The sequence below is a fragment of the Orycteropus afer genome, unplaced genomic scaffold, assembly GCF_000298275.1.
Source record: "Orycteropus afer afer isolate SDZICR_OR568_19922 unplaced genomic scaffold, OryAfe1.0 scaffold00161, whole genome shotgun sequence".
Taxonomy (NCBI): Eukaryota; Metazoa; Chordata; class Mammalia; order Tubulidentata; family Orycteropodidae; genus Orycteropus; species Orycteropus afer.
In genome coordinates this window covers 4,041,909-4,049,929 of record NW_006921748.1, presented here as the reverse complement: position 1 = coordinate 4,049,929, position 8,021 = coordinate 4,041,909, and positions in this window count along the sequence as shown.

The window sequence follows — 8,021 nt, the reverse complement described above, 5'->3', positions numbered from 1 at the left end:
TGTGTAACAGTTTTGACCTTCACTTACTGGCCTGTGTCATGCAGTCTTTTCAGATAACTGGTAACTCATCTCTGAACCATTCCTGCACAGAGACTGTCGTTAAATCTCTTTCAAAGTGAGCTTCAAAATGCTGCCACCTCAATCTTTGGAAATAGGAGAGCATTAGACAAATTAGCTACCTACTGATGAATGAGACAGCCATTTTTGCTAAAACAGTTTCCAAATAACCTAGGGCCATGAGCTTCCCCTAGCCAGTTCCTTGTGGGGAGAATAATTAGGTTTCTGACCACAGGTTGAGGATCTTTCAGAGGGCACTTAAGTTTCATTCAATTCAATTTGACTCCATCAGGACACCACACTGACCATAAGATTTTATGCCCACACCTGTAGGTACCAATAGAGAAGGATCAGAAGATGAACTCAATTGACAAAAATTTCATTTTCATTCTTTCTCTTACAAATTGAGTGCCGAAAAAATCTAGTCTCAGTATTTGAGGGAATGGCAGATGGCACTGCTTCCCTGTCCTGCCTTCAAAGACCCTTCTGCAGATCTTTTCTCAGACTTTGTGGCTGCCTTTGTCCCTATGAGGATACATGCTGCTTTATGAGCCACTAAAAGGATCAAAGTGACCCTGGGCTCACTCAAGATTTATGTCATTCATGCACACATTTAATAAAGGCTAGAATTTGATAGTTCTTGACTATTCTAGATTAACTATTGCATCAGCATTGTTTGCCCCATTTGCACTTAATGGAATAAAGTGAAGAAAATGCTAGTGTTAACCCCTACATAGAGTAGTCTTTATTATGTGGTCTGCATTTGCATGCTTTGCTATTTTTTGTGATATATATTAACCATTATTGATCCTTCCTCACCATCTCATAATTTTTTTCATATACTGCACTGTTTTCTTTATTGAAAGTGTGCATGTTTGTGTGTAAAATCTTTAAACTTTTATAAATTGGAATTGTTTATGATAGAGTAGAATCCAGGATTTAAAACCAAGTACCATGATGTTAAAAATGAAAAATTGTGTAATTTTAAATAAAGTCTTATCTTGCCATTATTTTAGGAGCTCTGGTGACATATTGCCTAAATCATTTGACTGCTAAGCGGAAGGCTGGTGGTTCCAACCCACCAGCCACTCTGCAGAAGGAAGATTGGGCAATCTACTTCCATAGACATACCACTTTGGAAACCCAAGGAGGGGTCGGAATCAACTCAACGGCAGTGAGTTTGGTTTTTTATTGCATTAATAGTTTTGGTTTTTACCTTATTATGGAACTGATGCATATAGAGATATGATTAGTTGTCTGAGGGCTAGGGCTGCCCTCCTACTGATCTCCCCAGTATTTTCTTAGGAACAATTGAACTAAACATGTCCTGATGAATCAGAGTACTCCAAAGCCAAAGCATGATTTCAGAAAGGAGAGAACCAACCTTTTTTCAGTCAGTGTGTTAAAACCGGACAATAGTCAGATTACTAATTTCAAACCCTTCCCACACCAGAAACTAATGTCTGCAGGCAATCCACAGGTGCCAAACTCGTTGTGCTGAATTCCTTTCCAAAATCCTTTTTCTGTAAGCCCCAGTGTCTTCCAGAGCAAGAGGATATGCAGATGTGGGGCAGGACTTGGCCATCAAGAGCAGCTCTTGTAAAGGGACCTGATTTGCCCGATCAGCCTGACCAGGAGGATCTCTAATTGGAGACTTATGATAATGCAATTGTTCCCCACCCGTAAGGCAGCTCTCAGCACTCCAAGGCCTGCCAAAAACCAAACCAAATGCACTGCCAAGTGTACTCCAACTCATAGTGACCCCCCTTGGGTTTTCCAGGCGGTATCACTATGGAAGTAGATTGCCCAATCTTCCTTCCGAGGAGTGGCTGATGGGTTTGAACTGTCAGCCTTGTGGTTACCAGTCAAATGCCTTAGACAGTATGCCAAGCCTGCAGGAGGAGAGAAAGCCAGGCTGATACTCTCAGTCTTTCTAGCCCTGGAAAGGCCCAAGGTTGGCCTGCAGTGGAGACCCCACCGTTTCAAATCAGTGTCGATTGTAACAGGTATAGCAACAAGAATATTCCAGATCACTGATTTGAGGCATTCTGAAATGGGGGCTCATGATTTTCTTCTGATAATAGGGATGCAAAAAAACAAACATTTGAGGATATAACCTCTCTTTGAAATGACGAAGGGTGTGAATATAGGAGGAATTATTAAGGAATACAGGAGGAATTATTACTAAGGAGCTCTGGTTGGGTAGTGCCTAAGGCACTTACTGCTAACCAGAAGGCTAACAGTTCAAACCCACCAGCCACTCCTCAAAGGAAGGTTGGGCAATCTACTTCTGTAGTGATCCTGCCTCGGAAACCCAAGGAGGGGTCGCTATGAGTTGGGTCCGACTCGACAGCACATTACAACAACAAAGGAGCTCTGGTGGCACAGTGCCTAAAGCATTTGACTGCTAACTGAAAAGTTTTCTTATTTGAACCCAACAACCCCTCCATTGGAGAAAGATGGGGCAGTCTGCTTCCATAAAGATTTACAGCCTTGAAAATCCTATGGGGCAATTCTACTGATAGGATTGCTTTGAATAGAAATGTACTTGACGGCAGTGGGTTGGTTTTTCTTTGGTTTTAAGGAGAGTAGGAACTAGAAATGTCCAGGCTTTTGGAAGGAGGGATTCTGGTCAAGGTTTTTCTTATCTCACTTATGCTTCTGTAATCCAGTTTATTGAGGGGTCTCAGTTCATTGGGGTTTCAAACATAAAATGTCCTTTCTTTTTCCAAACACTGCTTTCAACTGTTCTCTGTCTCATCTCCCTTCCAGCTGGGTAGCAGATCCCAAAACTTCATGGTCACTTTAAGTTATTAAAATTCATCCAGTCTTGTTTAAAACTTCAGCCTGTTCTTTTATCCTCACTTGCCCACAGTGTAAGCTTGAATTGTGGCTCTGAAGGACCTCCGTTGAGATTGTGAGCTTGTTTTTCAGTTTCTGTCCTTGTTCAACACTGGATCTATCTTCTCTGGATTGTGGGCTGACTAAAGGGATTAGGCAGGCTGAAATTTTCTCCTGAGGTGGGCAGCATAGAGGGGGAAGGCAACAGTGACTCCTCTCTGGTTTGTTCTGAATCTGTAAGAGCTGGTGGCCTCTACAAGCGATGCACAGATGGGTACATGTGGTTTCCATGAAGCAGGGCCCAGCTCCACTCTGGCTGGGTCTCTCTTTAATCTGTCAGTGTCCTATGCCCACAACACCACTGCTGGTAAGCCTTAGCCTTCCCTGATCCATAGCTCCCTGGACAGATCCACTGCTCCCTTCTTATGTAATGTCTACTCTCTTTTAGAATGAGCCCCAGAAACCACTGAAGAATTCTTTTGTGCACTTTCCAGGCAAAGGGAAACTGGTGCTGAGTATCCTATCCTCATCCACTTTTTCCAGATATAACTAAGCTTACCATCTTCAGACTTCTCCAGAACAAAAACAGTCATAAATATTGGTGTTCATATATGCTCCCAACCACCAACACGTGAGACTCTCCCCAAAACTTATTCCCTGGTGGTGTAGTGCCTAAGGCACTTGACTGCTAACCAGAAGGCTGGTGGTTCGAACCCACTAGCCTCTCTTCAGAAGGAAGGTTGGGTGTTCTACTTCTGTAGTGATGTTGAAATCGACTTGAAGACAGTGTTCTGTTTGTTTGCTTGTTTGTTTTTATATAGACTCAGTCTACTCTGTTCTTAAAACAATGCCAGAGGGAAACTAAGGTCAACACAGGCTTCCTTTCCTGAAGACATCCTGTTTTCTAGGATGGTTTTCTGGAGCCTCCCCCTCCTTTTTTTTTTTTTTTTTTGCGTTTTGGAGAGGAATCACTTCTCCTGGTTTAAACTGAAACATTTATTTCATCAAAATAAATGTGCTAAGTACCTTCAGAAGGGTGTTTCTAAAAGTGAGGTCCAGAGTGCCACTTGTATCAGAATTCCCTGATGACTTTGTAAAATGCAAATCCTGTACCCTTCTCCAGAATCATCTAATCAGAACCTTTCTGTGTGCCCAAGAATATCTACTTTTAATAAGTCTTGCACTAGGGCCCTTTGCTCTTAGCTACTGTTGTTGTTGTTGTTAGGTGTCATCCAGTAAGTTCCAACTCATAGCAACACTATGTATAACAGAAAGATACACTGTCCTGTCCTGCCCTATCCTCACAGAAGTGGCCATGTTATAGTCACTCTGTCAATCCATTTCATTAAGGGTCTTCCTCTTTTTCACTGATACTCTACATGACTAACCACAATGTCCTTCTCCAGAGACTGGTCCCTCCTGATAACATGTCTAAAGTATGTGAGACAAAGTCATTATATCCATTCCTCCAAAAGAGATTACGTCATTCTTCTGGCAGTCCATAGTGTATTCAATATTCTTTGCCAATACCGTAACTCAAAGGCATTAATTCTTCATTGGTCTTCCTTATGCACTGTCTAGCTTTCACATGTATGTGAGGTTACTGAAAATCCTGTAGCTTCAATCAGGTGCCCTTAGTCTTCAAGGTGACATCTTTGCCTTTTAACATTTCAAAGAGGTTTTTTTTTTTTTTTTTTTCCTGCAGCAGATTTATCCAATGCAATTTTTTGTTTGATTTCTTGACTTCTGCTTCCATGGGTGTTGATTGTAGATCCAAGTAAAATGAAATCCTTGACAGCTCCAACCTTTTCCTTGTTCATCATACTGTTACTTACTGGGGCAGTTGTGAGGATTCCTGTTTTCTTTAAGTTGAGATGCAATCCATATTGAAGGCTGTAGTCTTTGATCATCATTACTAAATGCTTCAAATTCTCTTCACTTTCAGTAAGCCAGGTTTGTCGTCTGCATATCTCAGCCAGTTAATGAGTCTGCCTCCAATACCAATTCCCCGCTCTTCATATGCTCAGACTGAATAAGTATGATGAAAGGATCCCAATCTATGCTATATCATTCTTCTTGTTGTTGCTTGGTGCCATCGAGTTGGCTCTAACTCATAGCAAGCACCTTTATGTACAATCGAACAAAACATTGCCTGGTCCCATGCCATCTTCACAGTATTTGTTAAGCTTGAACCCATAGTCACAGCCACTGTGTCAATCCCTCTCATTGAGGGTCTTCCCCTTTTTCACTGACTCTGTATTTTACCATCCATTACGTTCTTCTTCAGGGACCGCTTCCTTCTGACAACATGACTTAAATTCATGAGACAAAGTCTAGCTATCCTCACTCCTAAGGAGCATTCCAACTGTACTTTTTCCAAGACAGATTTGTTTATTCTTCTGGTGGTTGAAGGTATATTCAATATTCTTCACCGATACCGCAATTCAAATGAATCAATTTTTCTTTGGTCTTCTTTATTCATTATCCAGCTTTCATGTTCATATGAGACAATTGAAAAGACAGTGGCTCAAGAGAGGCACACCCATTAGCCTTCAAAGTGACATCTTTGCCCTTAACACTTTAAAGAGGTCTTTTGCAGCAGATGTGCCCAATATAATACATCCTCTGATTTTCTGACTGCTGTTTCCATGGTTGTTGATAGTGAATCCAAGGAAAATGAAATCCCTGACAACTTCAACCTTTTCTCCATTTATCATGATGTTACTTAACTGGTCCAGTTTTAAGGATTTTTATTTTCTTTATGTTGAAGTATAATCCCTACTGAAGACTACAATCTTTGATCTTTATCAGTAAGTGCTTAAATCTTCTTCACTTTCAGCAAGCACAGTTGTGTCATTGGCATATCACAGGCTGTTAACAAGTCTTCCTCCAATTCTCATCCTGTGTTCTTCTTCATATAGTCCGGTTTACAGATTGAATAAATACGGTAAAAGGATACAATCCTGATGGGTGACTTTCTTGATTTTAAACCATTCAGTATCCCCTTGTTCTGTTAAAACAATTGCCTATTGGTCTACATACAGGCTCCTCATGAGCACAGTTAAGTGTTCTGGAATTTTCATTATTCATAATGTTATCCATAATTTGTTATGATCCACACAGTCAAAAGCTTTTGTATAGTCAAGGAAATACAGGTAAACCTTTTTTTTTTTTTTGGTATTCTTTACTTTCAGCCAAGATCCATCTGACATCAGCAATGATATCCTTTGTTCCAAGTCTTCTTCTGAATCTGGCTTGAATTTCTGGCAATTCTCTTTCAGTATACTACTGCAACCATTTTTGAATTGTCTTTAGCAAAATTTTTCTTGTGTGTGATATTAATGATATTGTTCAATAATTTCTGCATTCTGTTGGATCGCCTTTCTTTGGAATGGGCACAAATATGCATTTCTTCCAGTTGATTGGCCAAGTAGTTGTCTTCCAAATTTTTGGCATAAATAAGTGAGTGCCTCCAGTGCTGCATTCATTTGTTGAAACATCTCAGTGGGTATTACGTCAATTCCTGGAGCCAATTCCTTCAGTGCAGCTTGGACTTCTTCCTTCAATATCATTGATTCTTGATCAAAAAAAGCCTTCCACTTGTGGTATTTTTGAAACAGTTGAATGTACCAATTCTTTAGTACAATGACTGTGTATTCTTCCCATCTTCTTTTGATGTTCCTGAATCATTCAATATTTTATCTTCAGAATTCTTCAATATTGGAAATCAAGGCTTGAACTTTTTTCTTCAGTTGTTTTAGCTTGAGAAATTCTGAGTGGGTTTTTCCCTTTTGATTTTCTGGTTTGAGGTCTTTGCATAGTCCATTGTAATACTTTACCTTTGTCTCCAGGGACTGTCCTTTAAAATCTTCTGTTCAGTTCTTTTACTTCAGCACTTTTTCCATTTGATTTAGCCACTCTTCATTCAAGAGCAAGTTTTAGAGTCTCTTCTGACATCCATTTCAGTTTTCTCTTCCTTTCCTGTTTTTTTAATGACCTTTTTCTTTCTTAGTTTAAATGTTCTTAATGTCATCCCACAACTTGTCTGGTCTTCAGGAACTGGAGTTCAATAAGACAAAACTATTCTTCAGATGGTCTCTAAATTTATGTGGGATATAATCAAGGTGGTATTTTGGCTCTCATGGAGTTGTGTTAATTTTCTTCAGCTTCAACTTGAACTTGCATATAAACAATAAATGGTCTTTTCCACAGTCAGCTCTTGGTCTTATCCTGATAAATGATATTGAGCTTCTCCATTGCTTCTTTCCATGGATGTAGTTGATGTGATTCCTGTGTATTCCATCTGGAGAGGGCCATGTGTATAGTCCCCATTTATATTATTGAAAAAAAAAAGTATTTGCAAGGAATAAGTCATTGGTTTTGTGAAATTATATCATGCAGTCTCTGGTGTCTTTTTATCACCAGGCCATATTTTTCAACTATCAATGTTTTTACTTTATTTGCAAATTTTGCATTCCCATCACCAGTAATTATCAATATATCTTGATTGCATGTTAGGTCAATTTCAGACTGCAGAAGTTCATAAAAGTCTTTAATTTCTTTACCTTTGGCTTTAGTTATTGGTGTGTTAATCTGAATAATAGTCATTATCTTAGTTGTCTACTTCTGGTAAAACAAAAATACCACAAGTGGAAAGCTTTAACAAGCAGAGATTTTTCCTTTTATAGTTTAAGAGGTTAGAAGTCTGAATTCAGAATGCTGTCTCTAGGGTCTGGGTGAAGGCCTCTTGACCTTAGGCTGCAGCTTTGCCTTTTGTTCTAGGCCCACTGGAGCTGGAGACTTCTCCTAAGTCATGCAGCTGCTGGTGGCTGAGGCTGACAAACCCAAGATCAGCAGGTAAAATGGCATGTTCCCAAGATTAGCAAGCAAAACAGTAGGTCACTGGTTCAAGTCTAGGAACTGGAGATAAAGACTGCACCACATGCAGGATCCTTTCTATATTCACTGGAAGCAGGCCACGCCCAAAGATAACTCTCCTTCAATTGATTAATTGCTCACCATAGATTCTACCATGGAGTTGATTATACAACGTCCAGTCTCATTATGAGAAATGACTACATCCATCTGCCAAGCCGTTCAAAGTCATAGCTCAGTCAAATTGA